The sequence below is a fragment of the Meles meles genome, chromosome 7, assembly GCF_922984935.1.
Source record: "Meles meles chromosome 7, mMelMel3.1 paternal haplotype, whole genome shotgun sequence".
Classification (NCBI taxonomy): Eukaryota; Metazoa; Chordata; class Mammalia; order Carnivora; family Mustelidae; genus Meles; species Meles meles.
The window spans coordinates 95,124,415-95,148,930 of record NC_060072.1 but is presented as its reverse complement, the minus strand read 5'-3'; the positions used below and the strand labels follow the sequence as shown (position 1 = coordinate 95,148,930).

The following is a 24,516-nucleotide window of genomic DNA, read 5'->3' as shown; positions in this document are numbered from 1 at the left end:
AGTATACCTTTAAAATAGAAATTTGATTTTTCAACCATATTTTATATGTTTTAAAGTTTAAGGCACCATAGTACAGGAAGAAAAAAAAAACAACTGATAATAAATAGAAATAAATGAAGTAACAGCATTTCACACTGAACACAGGGATAAAAAATCAAAGATACAGAAATATTTAGTGTGTAATTCTTTGAAATATTATGCTCTGATTACTGGTGGTCTATGAGATATATTCTAAAGAGTAAAAGGATGACAAATAAATCTAACGTTGTTATTATTGGTGGTATTGATGGAGTGATTCTAATTTCATTTTGTATACATTTTAGCATTGGACAAATTAATAAATATATTGATGTAGAAGGTAAAAACTGTATTATTCTATAGGACCCTTCACTCTTCCCTTTTTTATGCTGGTTATAATTTATGTTATGTTTATATACATCAGAATCTCCACCAGATAATGTTATAATGTTATAATGTTATAAAATAATGTTATAATTTCAACAATCAGTTTATGAAAGGATTTGTATAGAATTGGTGTTTTAATTTATCTTGAATGTTTAGTAGAAATCTACAACCAAGCCATCTGAACCTGAAGTTCTCTTGATAGGATGACTTAACTATGTATTTGTTCACTTTAATAGATACAGGACTGTATGGGTTAAGATATTTCATTTTTAATTAGCTTTGGTCAATTGGATCTTTCAAAGAATTTGTTTATTTCATTTAAGTTGCCAAATCTACTCTGCAGATGTTTTCAAAATGTTTCATTTATATCTTCTTAATATCTGTATAATCTCTAACGATGTTATTGCTCTTATTCCTGATAAATCTTTTCTTTTCTTTTTTCCAGCTCAGTCCCACAACAGTTTTATCAATTGTTATTTATCCCTTCTAAGTATCAGCTCTTGATTCCTTTGAACTTCTCTCTTGCTTTATTGTTTTCTGATTTTTCGAATTTCCCTTATTGTTTCTTTTCTTCTGTTTAGATACCTTCTCTTTGACTTTTTACATGTAGATTGCCTAAAACATCAAAAGTAGCAATGAGAAATCACACAGCAATAACAACATTCATCTTGTTGGGACTTACAGAGGACCCCCAGCTGCAAGTTTTCCTTTTTATCTTCCTATTTCTCACCTATGTGCTGAGTATTACTGGAAATCTGACCATTATTATTCTGACATTCATGGACTCTCATCTTAAAACACCTATGTATTTTTTTCTTTGAAACTTCTCCATCTTAGAGATCTCATTCACAACAGTGGTTTATGGCAACCCTGAGCTGGAAGCCCATTCCTGGGCTCACTGTTTGCATCTAGCGTCCCCACTCCAGTGTGTGGGAACTCTGCTGCACTCAGGCACTCCTGGTCTTCCTGTGGCCCCAAGGATCCTGAGCCCACACTGTCCCACCTAGGGTTCTGCCCCTTTCAGGCAGGGATGTACCTGCCTGGAGGTACCTCACTGGAGCAGATTTCTAAAAGTTCTGATTCTGCAATCTGCTGTTATATCATTATATATCATTTCCCAGTAGCCTGCTTACAGAGGGTTCCTCCCCCTCTCTTCCTTGCCTCCCCCTTTGCTGTGGTCTATCTTCCTATATATTGCCTTGGATTCCCTTCTGAGCACCTCCTACCTTGCAGAAAGTGGTTGCTTTTTGTTGAGTTGCAGCTATTCTTTTCCTAGATATCCAGCTGAGTTCACAGGTGTTCAGGATGATTTGATGGCTATCAAGCTGAGTTTCTGGTACCAGAAGAAACTCAGGTCTCCTACTTCACCATCAACTTGAACTCTACTCCTACAATTGTTTATTTTTCTAAAATGATTATTTCTCTCAGAATAGAAGAGTCTGGATGGAAGACTCTTACATTTTTGTGTGTATCAAACATCTCTGGAGGGACACATAAAAGGGCATATGATAATGAATGACTCCATGGCAGAATGAATAGTAGGGGGAAAGGGTGAGGAAGGGACTTAATTCCCAGTGTTCATAATAGTATTTTAAGTTTTATAACACTTGCATGTAATCCATATGAAAAAAGATGTATGAAATAAAATCTATCTTATAAAAAGCTGAAAGAATTAAATTATCTCCAGAAATTTAAATCAACATTAAATATTTTAAATAACTTCACTTAGATATAATATTCATATAATACATGAGCATTAGAGGAAATATGAAATGAAGATCAGAGTAGTGGGAAATTTCCTGAAAGAGATCAGTTCTAGCTTATTCTTGGAAGACATTTTGCTAGTCATAATTATCAACTTAAAAATAATGATGCCTCAAATATATATGTATTTCATTCATATTCATACTTTCTGTTAGTGGGAACCAGAGGAAATATACAATAATATACAAGTGAAAGACTAATGTACTAAAAACTATATAACATTGAAGAAGAAAATTAAAGAAAGTACAAACAAATGGAAAGACATCTTTTGTTCACTGATTAGAAGACTTAATAATGTTAAAATGTCCATACTATTCAGAAGGATCTACAGATTCATTGGAATTCCTATCAAAATCTTAATGGCCCTCTTCCAAGCATAAATAAAAAAAAACTAGTCTAAAATTCATACGGAACCATAAAATTAATTAATAGCTAAATCTATCTCAAGAAAGAACAAAGCTGGAGGCTTCACACTTCTTGATTTCAAAACATATTACAAGCCTCCAGCAATCAAAAGAGTATGGTAACACCATAAAGACAGCCATATAGACCAATGAAACAGAACATAGAGACCAGAAATAAATCCATACATATGTGGTGAACATATTTTCAACAAGGTGCCAAGAATATACAATGGTGGAAGAATGGTTTCTCCAAATGTAAAATGGCAAAACTGGGTATCCACATACAAAAGAATGAAATTGGACCTTTATCTTTTATCATACACTAAAATCTACTTGAAGTGGATTAAAGACGTAAGCACAGGATCTGAAACTGTAAAGCTCATGGAAGAAAACATACGCAAAAATCTTCATAACATTGATTTTTACGATGATTTCATGGATATGGCAACAAAAACACAAGCAACAAAGGCAAAAATAGACAAGTGGTACTGCATCAAACTAAAAAGCTTGAGCAAGCAAAGGAAACAAACAACAGAATTAAAAAATCTGGTATGGAATGTGAGAAAATACTTGCAAACTGTGTATCTGATAAAGGGTTGATCTCCAAAATATGTCAGGGACTCTTACAACTCAATAGCCCAAACTGATAACCCTGTATTAAAAAATGAGCTAAGGGCTTGAATAAATATTCTTCTAAAGAAAATGTACAAGTGGCCACCAGGTATATTAAAAAAATCACTCAAAGTCACTAATCATCAGGGAAGTGCAAATCAAAACCATAATAAGATATCCCTTGATAACCATCAGTATGGCTATTACTAGAAAATCCACAAAAGGCAAGGGAAGGTCAAGATACAGAGAAAAGAGAACCTTTTTACACTGTTGATAGCAATGCAAAAATGGTTCAACTGCTATAGAAAATGCTATTTGTGTTCCTCAAAAAATTAAAAATTGAACTACCATTTGATCCATCAGTCCCACTTCTGGGTACATATCCAAAAGAATCAGATCAGAGTCTTGAAGAGTTATCTGCACCCCCCACAGCCATTGCAACACTATCCACAATAGTCAATATAAGAAAATAACATAAATGCCCACAGATAGGTGGATAGATAAACTGTACATAGACATTATGAAATATTATTTAGCTTTGGAAAAAGAAGTGACTTCCCCCATTCGTGGAAACATGGATGAATCGGAACAACATTATTGTAAGTGAAATAATTAAGTCCCAGAAAGGCAAACACTGTTAGGATTTCACTTATGGAATCTAAAGTAGTCAAACTCACAGAAGCAGAGGATAGAATGGTAATTACCAGGGGCAGAGAGGAGGAGAAAATGGGGAGTTGCTAATCAGTGGGGTTAAAGCTTCAGTAATAACAAGATACTGAATAAGTTCTAGAGATGTGCTGCACCATATTGTGCCTCTAGTTAATAACATTGTATTATACACTTAACAATCTGTAATGAGGGCAGGCCTCATGGTAAATGTTCTTACAAAAATTAAATAAAACTTAAAAATTGGAAGATAATTTGTATACAAGTATACAAATGAGACTTGAACCAATGGAAAGACACTTGTTCATGTATAAAAATGTGCAATAGTGTTAGTATGTTAATGTTCCCTAAATTAACTTACAAATGCATGTAACATGCTTAAAAATATCAAGAATTGTTGTAAAATTGACAAATGCTACTAGTGTTCATTTGGAAAACTAAGCATAGTAGTTTTCCCAAAGGAAAAAAAAAGATAGAAGGCAAGACTCAGACTCAAAGTTAAATGAGCCAGAAATTTTAGTTTTATTTCATGTAAAATATTTGGGAATAATTTGTATTTTCTCAAGTTTCATGCCTCTTGTGCTTGAAGGTAACAGCCTTTTTGTCTTGTGTAGAAATTGCATAGGGAGGAGACTGAGCAAGATATTTGGAAGAAAACCAAAAGGAATTTGAATCTTTATTTACTGGCTATGTGTAACGGGGCCAGAAAATTAACTTCCCATTACATTTACCACCCTCTCTCAATAAAATGGATTCACAAGACTTGCATATTTTCTATGACTGTCTGAAAGGAATTTACTATGTAGAATATATTGTCACTGCTAAATAAGATAAATATATAATTCTATTTTCTCTTTAGTCAAAACTTTTTTGATAATTACCTCTATCACTTGGTTCAAGGTTCATCTTCTATATTCAAAAATAAAATTTCCAGACTTCCTCTTTTTCCAGCTGGAACCATGGAGGGTGCAGAAGAGAAGAAAAAGAAGGTTCCTGCTGTGCCAGAAACCCTTAAAAGAAACGAGGGAATTTTGCAGAGCTGAAATCAAGCTTCTGAGGAAGAAGTTTGCTCAAAAGATGCTTCGAGTCATTTATGGTTTGTCTCCCTCCCAATCCCATCTTGTTTCATTTATTCTTCTCCTATCTCCTACCCCCCCATGTTGCTTCTCCATGTCCTCATATCAGGGAGATCATATGATAGTTGTCTTTCTCCGATTGACTTATTTCACTAAGCATGATACGCTCTAGTTCCATCCATGTCGTCGCAAATGGCAAGATTTCATTTCTTTTGATGGCTGCATAGTATTCCATAAATGACTCTTAATCTCACAAAACAAACTGGGGGTTGCTGCGGGGAGGTGGGATTGGGGGAGGGGGAGCGGGCTATGGACATTGGGGAGGGGAAGCGAACCATAAGAGACTATGGACTCTGAAAAACAACCTGAGGGTTTTGAAGGGTCAGGGGTGGGAGGTTGGGGCAACCTGAGGGTTTTGAAGGGTCAGGGGTGGGAGGGGGAACAGGTGGTGGGTAATGGAGAGGGCACGTTTTGCATGGAGCACTGGGTGTTGTGCAAAAAGAATGAATACTGTTACGCTGAAAAAATAAATAAAATGAGAAAAAAAAAAAGAAAAAAAAAAAAAGATGCTTCGAAAGGCAGGAGGAAGCTTATGAAAAAGTTAAGCATTACCACAAGGAATATAGACAGATGTACAGAACTGAGATTCGAATGGCAAGGATGGCAAGAAAAGCTGGCAACTTCTATGTACCTGCGGAACCCAAGTTGGCATTTGTCATCAGGATCAGAGGTATCAATGGTGTGAGCCCAAAGGTTAAAAAGGTGTGCAGCTTCTTCGCCTTTGTCAAATCATCAATGGCACCTTTGTTAAGCTCAACAAGGCTTCAGTTAACACGTTAAGGATTGTGGAACCATATATAGCATGGGGGTACCCGAACCTGAAGTCAGTGAATGAATTGATCTACAAGCGTGGTTATGGCAAAATCAACAAGAAGCGAATTGCCCTGACAGATAACACACTGATTGCCTGATCTCCTGGTAAATATGGCATCATCTGCATGGAGGATCTGATTCATGAGATCTATACTGTTGGAAAAAGTTTGAAAGAGGCAAACAACTTTTTATGGCCCTTCAAATTCTCTTCTCCACGAGGGGGAATGAAGAAAAAGACCACCCAATGAAACTCGACCATTCTCTTACAGTGTACACAAAGATAAACTTGAAATGGATAATAGACCTCAATGTGAGACAGGAATCTATCAGAATCCTAGAGGAGAACATAGGCAGTAACCTCTCCAATATCAGCCACAGCAACTTCTTTCAAAATATGTCTCCAAAGGCAAAGGAAACAAAAGCGAAAATGAACTTTTGGGACTTTATCAAGATCAAAAGCTTCTGCACAGCAAAGGAAACAGTCAACAAAACAAATAGGCAACCCACGGAATGGGAGAAGATATTTGCAATTTACAGTACAGACAAAAGGTTGATATCCAGGATCTATAAAGAACTCCTCAAACTCAACACACACAAAACAGATAATCATATCAAAAAATGGGCAGAAGATATGAACAGACACTTCTCCATAGAAGACATACACATGGCTATCAGACACATGAAAAAATGCTCATCATCACTACCCATCAGGGAGATTCAAATTAAAACCTCATTGAGATATCACCTTACACCAGTTAGAATGGCCAAAATTAGCAAGACAGGAAACAACGTGTGTTGGAGACAATGCGGAGAAAGGGGAACCCTTTTACACTGTTGGTGAGAATGCAAGTTAGTGCAGCTGCTTTGGAGAACAGTGTGGAGATTCCTGAAGAAATTAAGAATAGAGCTTCCCTATGACCCTGCAATTGCACTGCTGGGTATTTACCCCAAAGATACAGATGTAGTGAAAAGAAGAGCCATCTGTACCCCCAAAGTTTATTGCAGCAATGGCCACGGTCACCAAACTGTGGAAAGAACCAAGATGCCTTTCAACGGATGAATGGATAAGGAAGATGTGGTACATATACACAATGGAGTATTATGCCTCCATCAGAAAGGATGAATACCCAACTTTTGTAGCAACATGGACGGGACTGGAAGAGATTATGCTGAGTGAAATAAGTCAAGCAGAGAGAGTCAAGTATCATATGGTCTCACTTATTTGTGGAGCATAACAAAGAACATGGAGGACATGGGGAGATGGAGAGGAGAGGGAGTTGAGGGAAACTGGAAGGGGAGATGAACCATGAGAGACTATGGACTCTGAAAAACATCCAGAGGGTTTTGAAGGGGCGGGGGTGGGGTGGGGTGGGAGGTTGAGGAACCAGGTGGTGGGTAATAGGGAGGGCACATACTGCATGGAGCACTGGGTGTGGTGCAAAAACAATGAACACTGTTACACTGAAAATAAACAAATAAAAATAATAATAAAAAAAGAATGAACAACAACAACAAAAAAGAACTAGCAAGGGGAGATAAAAACAGTTGAAAAAAAGTTTCTATTCATTAAGACGATATTATATTTCTAAATTTTGTACACTTTATCATAGAACCTGAGAATATAAAAGTCATGTAGGACAAAAAGGAAAAATGGAAAAATCCATAATCATAGTGGGTGATTTTAACATTTTATCTCAGCATTGTATAGAGCAAACTGACCTAAGCATTAGTATGATACAGAAGTCTAAGCAACTCATGCACCAAACTAGACCTAATCAACAGAATAAAATATTGTACAAAAAACCCTGGAAACTGCACACTAATTTTAAAGAAAAAGTGTTTATAAAATTGAAGTTATGAGTAAGCTATCAATATGAAGATACACTGAAAATCTCAAATATATTCAGAAACTAAATAGCATACACCTTAAAAGCCTTTCTGTAAAAAAGGAACTCAAAATGGAAATTAGAAAATATTTTGTATTCTATTATATGAATACAAAGCCTGTGTGATACAGATAAACATGTGCTTGGAAAGAAATATATAGTTTAGGTATTTGTATTTTAAAAAGAAGAAACACTAAAATCAGTGATCTAAATATCCATTTTAAGAAATAAGAAAAAGTACAAATTGAACCAAAAAAATGTGGAAGAGTGTATAATAGCAAAAACTAAATATATGGAAATAATTTTTCAGTAAAGGAAATCAATAATACCAAGGGTTGAGAAGAATTCTTTTTCTGATGTTTTGGGTTTGAGTGTTCTAGATTTGAGTATTAAGTATGATTGCTTTATAAGACTTTTTTTAATCCTTGTTTATCTTTAACCTAGTTGCTCTATCCATTTGTGAAAAGAGTATTGAAGTGTCCAATTATTATTGTTGAACTGTCTATTCCTCTCTTCATTTGTCAGTTTTTGCTTTATGTATTTTGAAGCTCCATTGTTAGGTTCACATATGTTTTAAATTTATCTTTTTTACTCTTTCACTTTCAACTTATTTATGTTTTTGAATCTATTATGTATCTTCTGTATATAGTATATGGTGGTAATTTTCTTTTTCATTACTCCAGACTGAAATCCTCTGCCTTTTTAATTAGATAGTTGGATCCATTCACATATAATGTTATTATTGATATGGTTGGATATACCTCTACCACTTTCCTTTTTGCTCTTTATATGTATAATGTACTCTTTCCTATTCCATCTCTCTTTCAATGCTTCCTTTTGCATTAAGTGAATATTTCCTGTTTTAACATTTTAATCCTTTTAATGATGCTTTAACTATATTTTCACTATAGTCATCTTATATAGTTTTATTCTCTTTCATTTTGAAATTTATTATGTTGATGAATGCACAACTATGTATATGGTTTAAAAACCACTGAACTCTGATCACATGATTTCACTCATTCATATGTGGAATTTAAGAAACAAAAATGATGAATATAGGGGAAAGGAAGAAAAAATAAAATAAGTTAAAAACAGAGAGGGAGACAAACCATAAGAGACTCTTAACTGTAGAGAACAAACTGAGGGTTGCTGGATGGGAGGTGGGTGGGGGGGATGGGGTAACTGGGTTGATGGGCATTAAGGAGGGCACTTGATGTAATGAGCACTCGGTGTTATTTGCAACTGATGAAGCCCTAAATTCTACCCTGAAATGAATAATACAGTATATGTTAACTAAGTTGAATTTAAATAAAACCAAAAAAAAATGAACAAATTAAAAAGCTGAAGATGTAAGGACAAAAAAACCCACTGAATTGCATAGAACTACATACTTCTCCAGGCAATTATGCCAAGTCCAAAAGCCAATCCCAACAGTCATATACACTTTTGACTTGCTTATATATACCCAAATTACAAAATTACAGAATTTTACAAATTACAGAATTTTTTAATTGTAATTGCAAATTATAGAATTACAAAATTACAAAATTAATGAATGGCAGTGATAGAAGACCTAAGGGAATGGAGGCTTGAGTGGCCAAAAAAGAGCAAAATGAGGGATACTGTGATAATGAAATTTTCCTGCACTTAGGTTGCGTGGTTGCCTATGTCCTGGTTGTGAGATTGTATCTCATAAGATGTGACCATTGCAAAAAACTGGGTAAAGCATGCATGAGTTCTGTCTCTGTTACTTATTACAAGTGCATATGTACCTATAGTTATATCAAATAAAACTTTTAATTAAAAAAAGAAAAAATCTCTGCTGTCTTAGATTTTTTCTTTTTTTAATTAAAAGTTTTATTTGATATAACTATAGGTACATATGCACTTGTAATAAGTAACAGAGACAGAACTCATGCATGCTTTACCCAGTTTTTTGCAATGGTCACATCTTATGAGATACAATCTCACAACCAGGACATAGGCAACCACGCAACCTAAGTGCAGGAAAAGAAGATGTGGTATATATACACAATGGAATACTATGCAGCCATCAAAAAAATGAAATCTTGCCATTTGCGACGACGTGGATGGAGCTAGAGCGTATCATGCTTAGTGAAATAAGTCAATCGGAGAAAGACAACTATCATATGATCTCCCTGATATGAGGACATGGAGAAGCAACATGGGGGGGTAGGGGGTAGGAGAAGAATAAATGAAACAAGATGGGATTGGGAGGGAGACAAACCATAAATGACTCTTAATCTCACAAAACAAACTGGGGGTTGCTGGGGGGATGTGGGACTGGGAGAGGGGGAGCGGGCTATGGACATTGGGGAGGTGAGGCGAACCATAAGAGACTATGGACTCTGAAAAACAACCTGAGGGTTTTGAAGGGTCAGGGGTGGGAGGTTGGGGCAACCTGAGGGTTTTGAAGGGTCAGGGGTGGGAGGTTGGGGGAACAGGTGGTGGGTAATGGGGAGGGCACGCTTTGCATGGAGCACTGGGTGTTGTGCAAAAAGAATGAATACTGTTACGCTGAAAAAATAAATAAAATGGAAAAAAAAATAAAATAAAACAGGAAAAAAAAAAAAAGAAAAAATCTATCATACCAAAATCAAGGAGAAGAAAATATATGTGCTTGAATGATCATAGAAATGCCATTTATAATAGCATGAAACTGAAAACTAAACAAAGGCAGAAAAACAGTATAGTATGGATAAATAAAATATAGTTAATTTACATAAAAGAATATTATAAAGCAATAAGAATGAATGGTCTACAATCACATGCAATAATACAGGAAGATCTCACTATCTCATACTGACTGAAAAGTCAGACATAAAATGTTTCATGTTACATGACTCCACTAATATAAATACAAAAACATGAATAATCTATATTATTACAAATCAGGGCAGTGATTTTCCTGGCAGTAGATATGAAAGAGTGAGTGGTTGGATGTTCAATAATTATCTGACTAAGTAAGCACTAGGGAAATATTCCAGGTGATGGTACTGTTCTGTTCTGTTGTTGCTAAGTATCTGTATAAGTTCAGTTAATGAAAATTCATTGTAATGTGCAGTTAAAATATGTGAATTTTTATGTATGGATTTTCCTTTATAAAATCTTCTAAATTTTTAATGTAAAAAATTAAAACAAAAATTAAAAATCAAATTCTTATATCCAATTGCCTTAGAAGAGAAGCCAGGCATTTGCTTTGTTTTAATATAATTGTTGTGTTTCTTTATATATTTAATGCTACAGTTACGCTTCTGTGTCTCTAGGGAAATGGTCCCACTGCTGTATGTATTTTTGTGTGTGTCAGAGTTCATTAAAAGATTCATTACCAGCTTTTATACAATAATCACAAAGAACCCTCTTGCTTTTTTTATTTCACTTGATTCTTATGTACCCATAGCATATTCACCAAATATAATAGAAGTCATTGGTAGTTTAAAAATTACAGGGCACCCTATCTCCATGTCTAGAAAAGATCAGGCCATCAACTCTTCCATAATCCATTTTTGGTATTCATTTGCCTCAGTGCTGGTGTTTACTTTTCCTTAAACTACTAAATGCAAAGAACTTATTTCCCAACTTTGCGATGGGAAACAATATCTAGTGATTGTATCTGAATAAAACATGTTTAAGATCTCTGCATTGTGAGCGCTTTCATGAATGAGGGTTTCTGAAAACACATAGTCACTATACTTATATATCTCTACTAAAAATTACGGGAATTAAAGAGGGCATGTGATATGATGAGCACTGAGTGTTATATTCAACTAATAAATCATTGAACATTATATCAACAACAAATAATGTACTATACTGTGGCTAATCAAATTTAAATTTTAAAAATGGAATAAAACCTTCTATTTTGACTTTTACTTGCACAAGGGACCTAAAGACATTTTTGGTGAAATTGTCAACAGAAGCTATGAATTACTATCAGAAAACTAAGTATGACACTTTAAATTTTTAAGTTTGAAAACTTTTAGGAAGAAAAAACAATGATGAAATAACTCAAGGTTAGAGTAGCACCCAATTTGGGGTGTATTTTGTGTTTATCCTTTAATCTTTGTGTAGAAATAATTTACAAATCTCATGAAGTGAATTCACAGTACTTTTAAACTATTTTTTTTTTGATTTCCATGTTTTCATTTTATTTATTTTTTCAGTGTAACAGTATTCATTCTTTTTGCCCAACACCCAGTGCTCCATGCAAAACGTGCCCTCCCCATTACCCACCACCTGTTCCCCCAACCTCCCACCCCTGACCCTTGGTACCTGACCTATAATTAAGTTACATTCATGAGCAAAGTTGGCTTTACATTTCAGTAAATATAAGATTATCAGAAATAGCTTTCTTCCCACCTCCTTATCCTCAAAAAATTTATATTGTCAAAAGAAGAAAAAATATCAAATCCATTAGCTCAAGTTTTTATTTAAAGGTTTCAACATAAGGACAACTCAAGATCACCATTATTAACTTAATAAGAAGGTTGAAAATTTCCAGGGAAGATTTTTGAAAAGGCTTAACGAAGGTCAATATTTCACTGATAAGTGTTTGTCACTCAAATTCTCAGTAAGTATGGGTAAACTGGGGTAGTGTTAATCATGGAATGGAATGTAGGGACTGTAAGCCTGAAGCTATGGGTTAGCAGCTATTGGTCAGACAATTTGGACTGAGCAAAGAAATGGGGAGGAACACTTGGGAATAAAATCTTGCAAGGGTGAGTGGAAATTCTTCAGTCCTTCAGTAGATATATAGCCGATAGCAATAAGAGGTCAAGTATCTGAACTTTTACCAAAAGAAAATGAAAGATTGGAATTACACACAGCAAATCATTCATCAGACAGTAAAACTTTGAGGGTCAGATTTTCCTCTATTTCCTCCCACTAATCACTGTGAGTCCTTGGATTTTGAGGAGAGTCAGGAGATTGCCAAAGAGATGATGAATGGAATGGAGAGACAATGCTATTCTACAACAGAAATTGGCCTTTTGATCATTCTTTGAGGGTCTCAGCAATAAATTTGAGGGTATAATTATACTGACGTGCAGTCTTATCCTTAAATCAAGTCCAAAACCCCCTTTTTGATCATGCTTATAAATCCTAGGGCTATAATGAGTTACTGTCTTCAGAAAGGAAAATCTACAGCCCTAGCATCACTGATCAAAGAGTGGAAACATCTGAGTAGCTTCTAACATAAATGAGTTAGTAAGAGCTGAGGAAAAGCTATGTACCAAACACTAACCTACTCGTGAATGGCAGAATCCCTGACATCTGGCGTCCTTCCTCCTCTAATAAAACACTAAGCAGTCAAAGATGGCCATTAGCAAAAATAAAGCAGGACATAAACTTCAGTAAGCTTGTTACTTTTATTCTTCATGTGGGTTCATATGACAAAATGAGGCCCATACAAGCAAATATAAAGGAAGATTAAACAGCGTGATGCCCAGTGAAGTTCCCTGTCTCGGGCCAAACAAGCCGAGTGGAAAAATATTACAGAAAGGGAATGACTTAAAATACAAGGGGCAAATTCAGTCTAATTCAAAATTGTGTTAGACTTAAATTATCTCACCGGTCAAACTAATCCTTACTGCCTTTGAGACAAGATTTTACCAGAAAACAATGCAGAATAAGAAGGATTAGTAAAGGGATTTGTTGAGTATTCATGAAAGATGAAGCAACAGTGTTTCTCACTCAGAACAGGAAAAAAAAATAAAAGATGGATGGATACAGATTTTGGTAGATAACCACACTAGACAGCAGAAGAGCTAAAGACAATTGACCCACAAGTCAAATTATTTAAAAAGCGAAGTCTGTCTTTGGGACATTCACAATTATCATTCCACTCATTTTTTAACAACAGCATGTAATTAATAATACTATTACCTTCCTGCATTGGATCTTATTAAATTTCTTAAATGTAATAGATATAAAATATGGCTATATTTTTAAGAGCATGGGTAAAATGGTGTAGAAAACAGATGCTATAGATAGTATGGATGGAGAAGGAGGATAGGAAAATGGAATAATCAGGAAATAGAAAAGTGATTATTGGAAACATGATGGCATTTTTATCATGCACTGTGATTAATTATGTTCATCTTTATGATTAATCTTCTTTGTGTTATAAATATATTTTCTTAGAATTCCACTTTACCTATATGAGAAAAGGAAAATAGGGCAACTAAATTAGTAATCTTAGAGATGCTTAAAATTTAGATAACCAAAATACACACATGAAAAAGAGAAAATGTAGTCATAAATCACTGGCTATTACAATGAACCTTATTGTTATTAACCAAGCAGTGAATGAGAGGTTGAGATACTGGCATGGTTGAGTGGAGACTGTCAGGGTAAGCTGGATAGAATTAAAAAAAAATGCAGGGGTGTGTGCGTGGTTCGTTAAAGCCTCTGCCTTTGGCTCAGGTCAGGATCCCAGGGTCCTGGGATCTGGCCCTGCATCAGGCTTTCTGCTCAGCAGGGAGCCTGCTTCCTTTCCTCTCTCTCTGCCTGCCTCTCTGCCTACTTGTGATCTCTGTGAAATAAATAAATAAAATCTTTAAAATTAAAAACAAGTAACGCAATAATAATGTGCCTGGGATAGTCAACTTGACTTTTGCCTCAGTGACACTAAAACCAGAATCACAGAAAATTCCAACTTGAGACAAACTATCTAAAAGCATGTAATTTCTGTGATGATAGCCTGTATCCAACACTTCTTCCTGGATGAGGATCAAAATAATCAAATGTGCAAAGATTCCTATGCTATGTTGTGAAGACCAATACTTGTAAAGAAGTTTCAGGATCCAAGAGAAAGGACCCAAAGCCAAGGAATGAATTTTCACTTAAAGGATTTCTGTTGTAGCCCTTTAAACAAGTAAATAGAAAAATACAAAAATGTCTTCAAGTCTAATAATGGTTAGAGAAGGAAAATTCTAGATAAATTGATGATGTAAATAATGAGAACATCACTACTATCTCAGTATTTGCATTTCAAATGTAAAAAAAAAGGTTGGGGATTGAAGAATGACACTTATATTTGCTGTCAAGTTTAAATTCTAATAGAATGGAGGAGGGTGGAGTTTGGGTTAAATAGGTGATGGGGATTAAGGAGAATGCTTGTTGTGAGGAACACTGGGTATTACATGTAAGTGCTGAATCATTAAATTGTACACTCAAAACTAATACTACACTGTATGTTAACTAACTGAAACTTAAACAAAAAACTTTTAAAAAAAGAATACAAATAAATAAATAAATTCTAACAGTATTCGCAGAACTATAAAGATCACACTGTGTTAGGGCAAGTGTCTCCAAGTATGAAAACTGTCATGGAGAAATTAAGAAGAGTACTGAAGGATACTCATTCCATTGGATAAAAGTGGGGACCTAAGCCAGAAATATTTTTCTGTTTTCAGCCCAAGTATACCCCTCAGGTTAGTCAATCACATCTCCTAAGATCAAGTAAAATAATGGAAGTTGAAGAAAAAGAAAAAAGTTGCTTTAGAGTATTCATTTAATTGAACTAACTCTTCCTAGAAAGAAAAACCAAAATGAAGAAGTGGGGAAGAATGCTGTGCTAAATATGCAATTCAATAACAAGGGTTATTAGTCAAATCTCTCCTAGTAATAGAAGCAAAGAGGGACCAAAATTATACTGACTGTGTAGGTGATTAAGTAAAAAAAAAAAATCATATATGATCTTGCTTTCCTTTATGCTTCACCTATTGCTCATTGTCATGTGATATTGAGAGACCCCTCTTATCAAGATTCAATTTCTCAAATTGTCCTTGCCGATCAGAGACAAGTCAGAAGTTAGCAATGAGAAACCATACAGTATGCTGTAACCAATTCATCCTTTGGGATTGACCAATAATCCACAATGAAAGTTCTTTTCATTTTCTACTTATCACCCACATGTTGAGTATAACAGGAAACTGGACTATCATCATGCTTTCATTTATTGATTCTTACTTTAAAATTCCTATGTATTTTTTTTTCTCAGAAATTTCTTGTTCTTAGAAGTCTCACTCAAAAGCATTTGTGTTCCCAGATTCCTTTATAGCATATCAACTGGTGATAACAGATAATACTATTACTTACAGTGGTTGTGCTACTCAGATATTTTTTGTCATACGTTTTGGAGTGACACATTTCTGTCTCTTGATTGCCATGTCACATGATCACTTTGGGACTCTATGCAAACCCCTGCATTTTGTGACCATGATGAATGAATGGGTCTGTATTATCCTTGTCCTCGGCTGCTGCCTGACTTATTTACTAATCACATTTGCTCCACTTTGTGTGAGCTTTCAGGTAGAATTTTGTGAATCCGCTGTGATTGATCATTTTGGCTGTGATGGATCTCCTCTCCTGAAAACTTCATGTTAAGATACATGGTTCATAAAGGAAACAATCATTACCTGTGCTTCACTAGCATTAATCATTACTCTCATTCTTGTGATGTTAACTTTGTATTTACATCATCAAGACTTAAGATTTCCTTCTGCTCAACAGAGGGGGAAGAAAGCCTTTTCCACCTGCTCCTCCTACATAATTGTAATCTCTATCACAATAGCAGTTGCATCTTCATCTGTATCAAGTTTTCAGCAAAGGATCAAGTGGCCATTAATAGAGGAGTATCAGTACTCATTAATTCTATGACCCCTGTGTTAATCCTTTTATTTATATCCTGAGAAACAAGCAAGTGAAGTAAGCTTTTGAGGATTCAATCAAAAGAATGAAATTTCTATCAAAGTAAAAGAATGAAGACACTCAGGAATAATATTTTCCCCTGACTAGTCTAGTCAATTATACTGCATCTGGAATTTGCCAACGTGGGCTTCTTTCAAAAAATTTTAATGTTCATCACAAAACCTACCCTCATACCATTACTTTCCCTTTTACTGAGTGAAAAATAATAAACAGGTGCCTTTCCTCCTTAAAGTAACAGAATTTTTTTCAAGGACAACCATGCCTAAATTTAACACTTTCCTAACCTTTTCATAATATAGCCAAATACAGAACTATTTTGCATGATTAAAGATTTAAATAGGGACTTCTGGGTAAGTGATGGATAAATATGATCATTTAATTTGTTAACTAATAATGGTATCAAAAGGATAAAACACTGAAGGAAAAAAAACCAGAAAAAATGAAAACCAAAAGAATACTTCATCATCACCAACAAAATACAAAGATGAATTTTAAAATGAATAAAATCAATTCCAGCTTCAAAACAAAGGATCAGAAAGCTGAAAATTTCACACTGTAGAAACATGAAAAAATTACTAGATATTGACAAGATTGATTTGGCTTCACTGTAACATAAAAGAGACAGTTTCTTCTCAAAAAAACATATAAAAGAATAACAAATTGCACCAGAATACCAAAAATCCATATGGTTTATCAAAAGCACTGCAGTTTTCAAAAGCAAAATAGATGTTGAAAATCAAGTTTTTCTTAAAAATTCACATCATGACCCTTACTAAGTTCAGTAAAGGAATGATATAAATACAAGGTGAATGAATTAGTGGAACAACATGAAAAAAGACTTAAAGAATAAATAATAGGGGGGCGCCTGGGTGGATCAGTGGGTTAAAGCCTCTGCCTTCGGCTCAGGTCAGGATCCCAGGGTCCTGGGATTGAGCCCCGCATCAGGCTCTTTGCTCAGCAGGGAGCCTGCTTCCTCCTCTCTCTCTGCCTGCCTCTCTGCCTACTTGTGATCTTTGTCTGTCAAATAAATAAAATCTAAAAAAAAAAGAATAAATAATAGGAATGATTTAAGGCAGGAGAAAAGGCAGCATGTGGTAATTGTGATCAAGAATATTCTTGAAGAGAGCACCTGGCGGGCTTAGTAGGTTAAGCATCTGCCTTTGGCTCAGGTCATGATCTCAGTGTCCTGGGATCAAGCCCAGCATCAGCCTCCTTGCTCAGCAGGGAGTCTGCTTCTCCCTCTCTTTCTGCCTGCTCCCAATGCTTGTGCTCTCTCTCTCTTTCTCTGTGTCAAATAAATAAGATCTTAAAAATATATAGTATTGAAGATACTGTTTTTGAAATGGAAAGTAAAGAGAGTAAATGAGGGACCTATAATTATAATGTAGTCTCCAGTAACAGCTCTCTCACAAAGATTCTGGAACACTCTATTTAAAAACAAAAAGACTTATTTACTTATTTGAGAGAGAGAGAGAGAGCATGACTGGGAGGGGCAGAGGCAAAGGGAGAGGAAAAATCCTAAGGTGACTGTGCTGAGTGCAGAGCCCCACAAGGGGCTGGATCCCAGGACTCTGAGATCATGAACTGAGACAAAACCAAGAGTCTAAGACTTAACCCACTGTATCATCCAAGCACCCCGTCTCATTTCAAAACTCTCAATCTGCTCAGATGAATGATTTCATGGGGCAGGAGAGATGGGGGAGATATATTTAAAGCGGAAACTAGAAGAGTACCGGGGTGGTTCAGTCTGTTTATCTGCCTTTGGCTCAAGTCATGCTCTCAGTGTTCTGAGAGGCTCCGGTCATGCTCTTGGGCGGGGGTCGTCGGTTGGATCTCCAAGTCAGGCTCCCTGCTCTTTCTCTCTCTCTCAAATAGATAAATAAAATCTTTTTAAAAAATAAAAAATAATTATAATTTTTTTAATAATTATAATTTTTTTAAAGGAGAAAGAAAATTTTAAAATAACTTTAAACTTTGGGGGGAATTTTTTTTTCCATTCGCGAGTAGTCCTTTATTAACTGGCCCGATTACAAAAATAATCATGGTAGATACCTTAGTTCATTCTTTGAATAAGCCTATTGATCTGGTCTTCCCTGTTGCCAGCATCTCCACCTTCAACAAAATGGGGTTTTATGTTCTTTCATCTGTTTTCTCTTGCCTTGACAGCTTTTGATGGTTTTTGGAGGTTTAGAGGAGAGCAAACTGCACTCCGACCTCCCTTTCAGAGAGAAGCCTCAGAATGCTCTGTAGAGGGGCGCCTGGGTGGCTCAGTGGATTAAGCCGCTGCCTTCGGCTCAGGTCATGATCCCAGGGTCCTGGGATCGAGCCCCGCGTCGGGCTCTCTGCTCCGCAGGGAGCCTGCTTCCTCCTCTCTCCCTGCCTGCCTCTCTGCCTACTTGTGATTTCTCTCTGTCAAATAAATAAAATATTTAAAAAAAAAAATGCTCTGTAGAGCTGCTGGCAGAGGTGGTTCTGAGTCATGCCCCTAGGGATGCAGGAGCTCCTCGTTGTACCCAATACCAGGGCAGCAGTGGCTGTCTAGGCAGCTCCAGACCACCAGAGAGGTTCCAAGCAGAGATTGCACACTGAGATTTTCCCGCTGTCCTGGGCTGGGAATGTCTGGTTTTTCTGGATGCCAGAGCTCCAGGCTAGCACCTATGAGCACCTCTCCCAGGGGAGGGTTTGGGAGGCGTGCCTTTCAGGATTGCCGTCTGGCCAGGCTCCCAGCCCCTCAAGGGAGCTGGACCCCACTGTTTCTTGGGAGGGCTGGCGGCTCGGGTGCGCTGGCGGCTCAGGGACCGAGACCTGATTTCTCCGCAGCACTCTCTCTGGCTCAGCGCCAGGGGAGGATGTCCTGGGTCTGGGGACTTAGGTCCCTGTCCCTAACCACCCCGATTCCCACTATTTCCCCCCACTATCCTTTGCTCTTTTTGTTTTTTGAGTGCTTTCAACCAGACTCCAAGTTAATGCTGGTCCCCAGACGCAGGGCACTCTCGTATTGGTATATTACTTTCCAGTCAGTCACCGCTGGTGGCTCCCTCCCCCTTTTGTTTATCTTCTGATATCAGTCTGATGTTCCCACTCTGCTTTACCTGCCACTGGCATCTTCTGCTCCTGCAGAGATCCAGACATGTATAATTCTGATCTCAGGCTGATTTCATAGGTGGTTGGAGTTCTTTGGTAGGTAATCAGCTCACTTTAGGGTACAGGTTGAAATGGCGCCTCCTCCTACTTCCCCACCATCTTGACTCCCTCCCCTTGCTAGTTCTAGTTTTCAAATGAATTAGACACATAAATCCTAGAAGTGGGAAATATATTTTCACATGAAGAGGATTTCTTTTATTTTGAGGTAATAATTTGAAATACATTTATCCCCAATTATATAATTTGCCACTATATCTCTGTTCCAGTGTTTAAATCTTATTGCACTTCTGCTTTAGATGTATAGCATCATTTTCTCTAGCTATTAATCAGCAATCCTGTACTGTTTATAATAATGAGTTGATTCCATAAAAATAATTGTATTTCTCTCTCTTTTTTTTTTGGTATGATCTTATGACTTTTTTATGTACCTAAATTGTCAGTTCTTTTTATGAAATCCTGATGGATTTCAATGGGTTTGGTGAATCTTAGGGTACCAGATAAAGCTAAGAATTTTACTCTTTGAAAAAATCTTTACGTTATACTCTTTCTTCCTTTCTTTCTTTTTCGTTTTTATTTAAATTCCAATTAGTTAACAAACAGTGTAATATTAGTTTCAGGTGTACAATTTAGTGATTTAACATTTTATGTTCTTAATACTGCCAGTATGGTCTTGTATTAAATTCTACTTTAATTTGCATAGCACAATGGGTGTTTTCCTTTATATTAAAAAAGAATATCACATTAACTGACAAACCAGAGAACAGGAATTTATCTGTAACCAGTTCCTCACTCATTAGCAATCAAACATTCTAGAACACCTACCTGTTTAAAATAGGCAAAAATAAACTATGTGTAATAAATATAACCAGTCAATTCATATCTTCCAATCTGAACCTTTTTGATTAGCAAAGTTTCCAAGTAGTCTTTATGAACAGATTAGTTGATTATTCCCCTCTTTTTTAAGTGTTCATACCATAAACTGGCTACTTTAAACCAGTAAATAGAAGGTCAATGTATATAACAAATATGTGCTATTTATCTATTTTGGTTTATAAAGTATAAAATTAGAAATGTTAATATTTTGTTAAAGAGGGACAATCAAATGTCAGCTTTCAATAATCTTAATTTTCAGACTATAACATTGAATTTTATTTTAATTTTGAAACAGTTCCAATATCTAAATTCCTAGGATAAAACAGATTTTTTTTTATATACATGAGACAAGATACAACTTTAGGATTAGTAAATGTACTCGATTTAAAAAACAGTTAAAATTTCCAGTAGTATTTAAGAAGAACTAGTCTCAATAATTTTCATCTTGGATGGTCTCTTCAATTAATGTGGCTCTGGGCAAGAAATGATAGGCTACTTTTATATGGTTGCTGGGTAAGCTGTAGTTGGACTGACTCAGCCAAACAGCACTTGAAAGTCTATCCAAATTTAGGGAGGGTGCCTTACACTTAAGGCACATAGTTAAGCCAAAGGATGTACAAATCACATGGATGGCCTTACTTCAAAATCAGTAGCCCTAGGAAACATACTACTGTGGCTTGATTTTGAATTGCACATTCAGGAGTAAAGTATTTTTCCAACAGTTGAGGTGAGATTTGAGATTTATAGGAATTGGTGGGGCGAACAACATTTTCTATTAAATGACAAACAAGTGGATTCCCGATTTGTTATAAAACATTGATGTGGTTTTAACTTGAGTTAGTGTGAGATCTAGACAGGCTTCCCCAAATTTTCATTCTTTCAAAATCTGTTTTGAAGTATAGTCATGGACAAAAGGGAAGATTGTAGAGGGATGGACTAATTCAATTCTTCAGGCTGACCAAGATTAGAAATTACTTTCTGGAGACATCTTGGTAGATGAAGACAATGTATCTGTTTAGCAACTTGCTTCTCATTATTTCTTCCCAAATGATACAAAACTGTAAAAATGGAAAAGTAGATTCTACACCAGAGATGAGCAAACTTTTTCTGTAAAAGACTATATAGTAAATGTTTTTGGCTTTTTGGGCCATGAAGTCTCTGTTAAGCTACTCAACTCTGATATTAAAAGCAGCCATAGACAATATGGAGATGAGTGGGAATGGGCATGTTTCAATAAAACTTTATTTACTTGAACCAATGGTAGATAGATTTTACCCTCAGACCTTAATTTTCTGACTCTTGTTCTATAATGCAGTCCTTACTCCTAAGGTACTCCTAAGGGCTTTCCTGCTGTCTAGCTAGAAGGTTATGGTTTCGAGAGATGTTAACAAGGTCTCTTCTCTTTCTCTGGGCCCAAACTGCAAGGCTGCAGACTGGTTGGCCTCTACTATCTCTGCTGAACTCTCAGCTTTATCACTGGTAAACCTGCAAGTGTTCAGTCAATTCCTCAGCCAAGGCATAAGTGAATAACGTCTGCCCAGATCTCAGGTCAATACAGTACTGACCTGAGCTTACTGACCAGTGCAGCTGACTTGATCTTTGCCAACTCAAGTTCGAGAGACAATCATTTTGAGCTTAGTCTCTATCTCATACTGTGGACTGAGCGAGTGTTAATTGTGGACATATTTTTTGGACTTTTCCTTTTATAGAAAGACCTGGTTTTGAGCTGCTTGTTTTCAAATTTCTTCTTAAAATTGATTCAGTTTTATGATGATTTAAAGCAGAAAACATGGGCTCAAAGTAATTATGCTGACACAGCTGGAAGCAAAAGTCCTCTTATTTTTTATCCTGTTTCATTCTTTGTGCTTGTGTATGCATGTATGAATGTTTGCATGTTATTGTCAAGCAGTTGTGGTCTAAATTTTTCTGTTTCTTTAAGAAAATCTAAATATTCTGGTTTCCTTATATCTTTCATGTATCATATTTGTTTCCACATTCCTGGTATTTACATTCTTACTTTGATTATATTTCAATTTTACTTAATATGCCCATTTTGAGTTTATTTTAAAGCTCATCTTTTTAATATCTTAAAACAAAGATATATATATTTCCTATATTTCACGTGTTTCTTTTGGCACATTTATATGTGCAAATTAAAAGAGTTTAGCAAAAGTATTGATCTAAAAATTTCATGTACCCACAGACACTATATTTAATATGTTATATAATTTCTTTTTGAATAATAAAGAAAAGCTTAGTGAGAGGTGAGAGAGGATTTTATTTTTTGGAAAGAAATTCTCATGTTCCTTCAATGGAGGAAAAAGTTTTAATTGAGATTAAAGAGAGAAAGAAATTATTTGTTTCAAGTAGATTCACAAATCATAGTGAACTAGTTAAGACTTCCAGGAAAAAAATGTTATGGAACAAGTCATTGCTCTCATTGAGTTTTCAAATTCCATGTGTTCTTACTTGTGTAAAAGAAGAGAAATTTTTTTTATTGTGTCACTGAAAGCTTGTTTCACTTGCTTGTTCCTCAAAGTATAAATGAAAGGGTTCAGCAAAGGGGCAACAGATGTGGTGAGCACTGATACTCCTTTATTGATGTCCACTTCTTCTTTGGTGGAAGGCTTGACGTAGATGAAAATACAGCTGCCATATGTGATGGTAACAACAATCATGTGAGAAGAACAGGTAGAGAAAGTTTTTTCCTTTGAGAAGCAGAAGGGAATCTTAGAATTGTCCTGATGATAAATGTGTAGGAAAGAATGACACCTATCAGAGTAATAATGAATGTCAACACTGCACAGATTATAACCATCTGCTCTATAAACCAAGTATCTGAGCATGAAATCTTAAAAAGAGGAGATGCATCACAGCCAAAATGGTCAATAGCGTTGGAGTCACAGAATTCCAGCTGGAGGCCCATACCGAGAGGTGTGATGATGATCATGAGTCCAGAGATCCAGCAGCAGAGGATGAGGATGGTACAGACTTTGTTGTTCATGATGGTCACGTAAAGAAGGGGTTTGCAGTTGGCCACATAGCGGTCATAGGACATGGCTGCCAGGAGAAAAAATTCTGTGGCCCCAAAAGCCCAGTAAAAAATATTTGACCAGCACAAGCATTATAAGTAATGGTTTTGTCTCCTGTTAATATACTGTACAGGAATCTGGGAATACATACTGTGGTGAATGATATTTCTAAGGCGGAGAAGTTTCGAAGAAAAAAATACATAGGTGTTTTAAGATGAGAGTCCATGAATGTCAGAATAATAATGGTCAGATTTCCAGTAATACTCAGCACATAGGTGAGAAATAGGATGATAAAAAGGAAAACTTGCAGCTGGGGGTCCTCTGTAAGTCCCAACAAGATGAATGTTTTTATTGCTGTGTGATTTCTCATTGCTACTTTTGATGTTTTAGGCAATCTACATGTAAAAAGTCAAAGAGAAATTATCTAAGCAGAAGAAAGGAAACAATAAGGGAAATGTGAAGAAACAGAAAACAATAAAGCAAGAGAGGAGTTGAAAGGAATCAAGAGCTGATTCTTAGAAGGGATAAATAACAATTGATAAAACTGTTGTGGGACTGAGCTGGAAAAAAGAAAATAAAAGATTTATCAGGAATAAGAGCAATAACATCGTTATCGATGATATAACGATGATAACGATGATAACGATGATAAAATCGTTAGAGATTATACAGATATTAAGAAGATATAAATGAAACATTTTGAAAGTCCAGTCCCGTCCATGTTGCTACAAAAGTTGGGTATTCGTCCTTTCTGATGGAGGCATAATACTCCATTGTGTATATGGACCACATCTTCCTTATCCATTCATCCGTTGAAGGGCATCCTGGTTCTTTCCACAGTTTGGCGACCGTAGCCATTGCTGCAATAAACATTGGGGTACAGATGGCCCTTCTTTTCACTACATCTGTATCTTTGGGGTAAATACCCAGCAGTGCAATTGCAGGGTCATAGGGAAGCTCTATTTTTAATTTCTTCAGGAATCTCCATACTGTTCTCCAAAGTGGCTGCACTAACTTGCATTCCCACCAACAGTGTAAGAGGGTT

At 35.9% G+C, this 24,516-nt stretch overlaps 2 pseudogenes; one reads left to right on the top strand and one right to left on the bottom strand.

Moving 5' to 3' along the window:
* The first annotated feature begins 5,532 nt into the window (after positions 1-5,532).
* On the top strand, positions 5,533-5,915 carry LOC123946068 (annotated as a pseudogene).
* A 16,989-nt stretch (positions 5,916-22,904) lies between these two features.
* LOC123946057 lies at positions 22,905-23,841 on the bottom strand (annotated as a pseudogene).
* Positions 23,842-24,516: the final 675 nt, after the last annotated feature.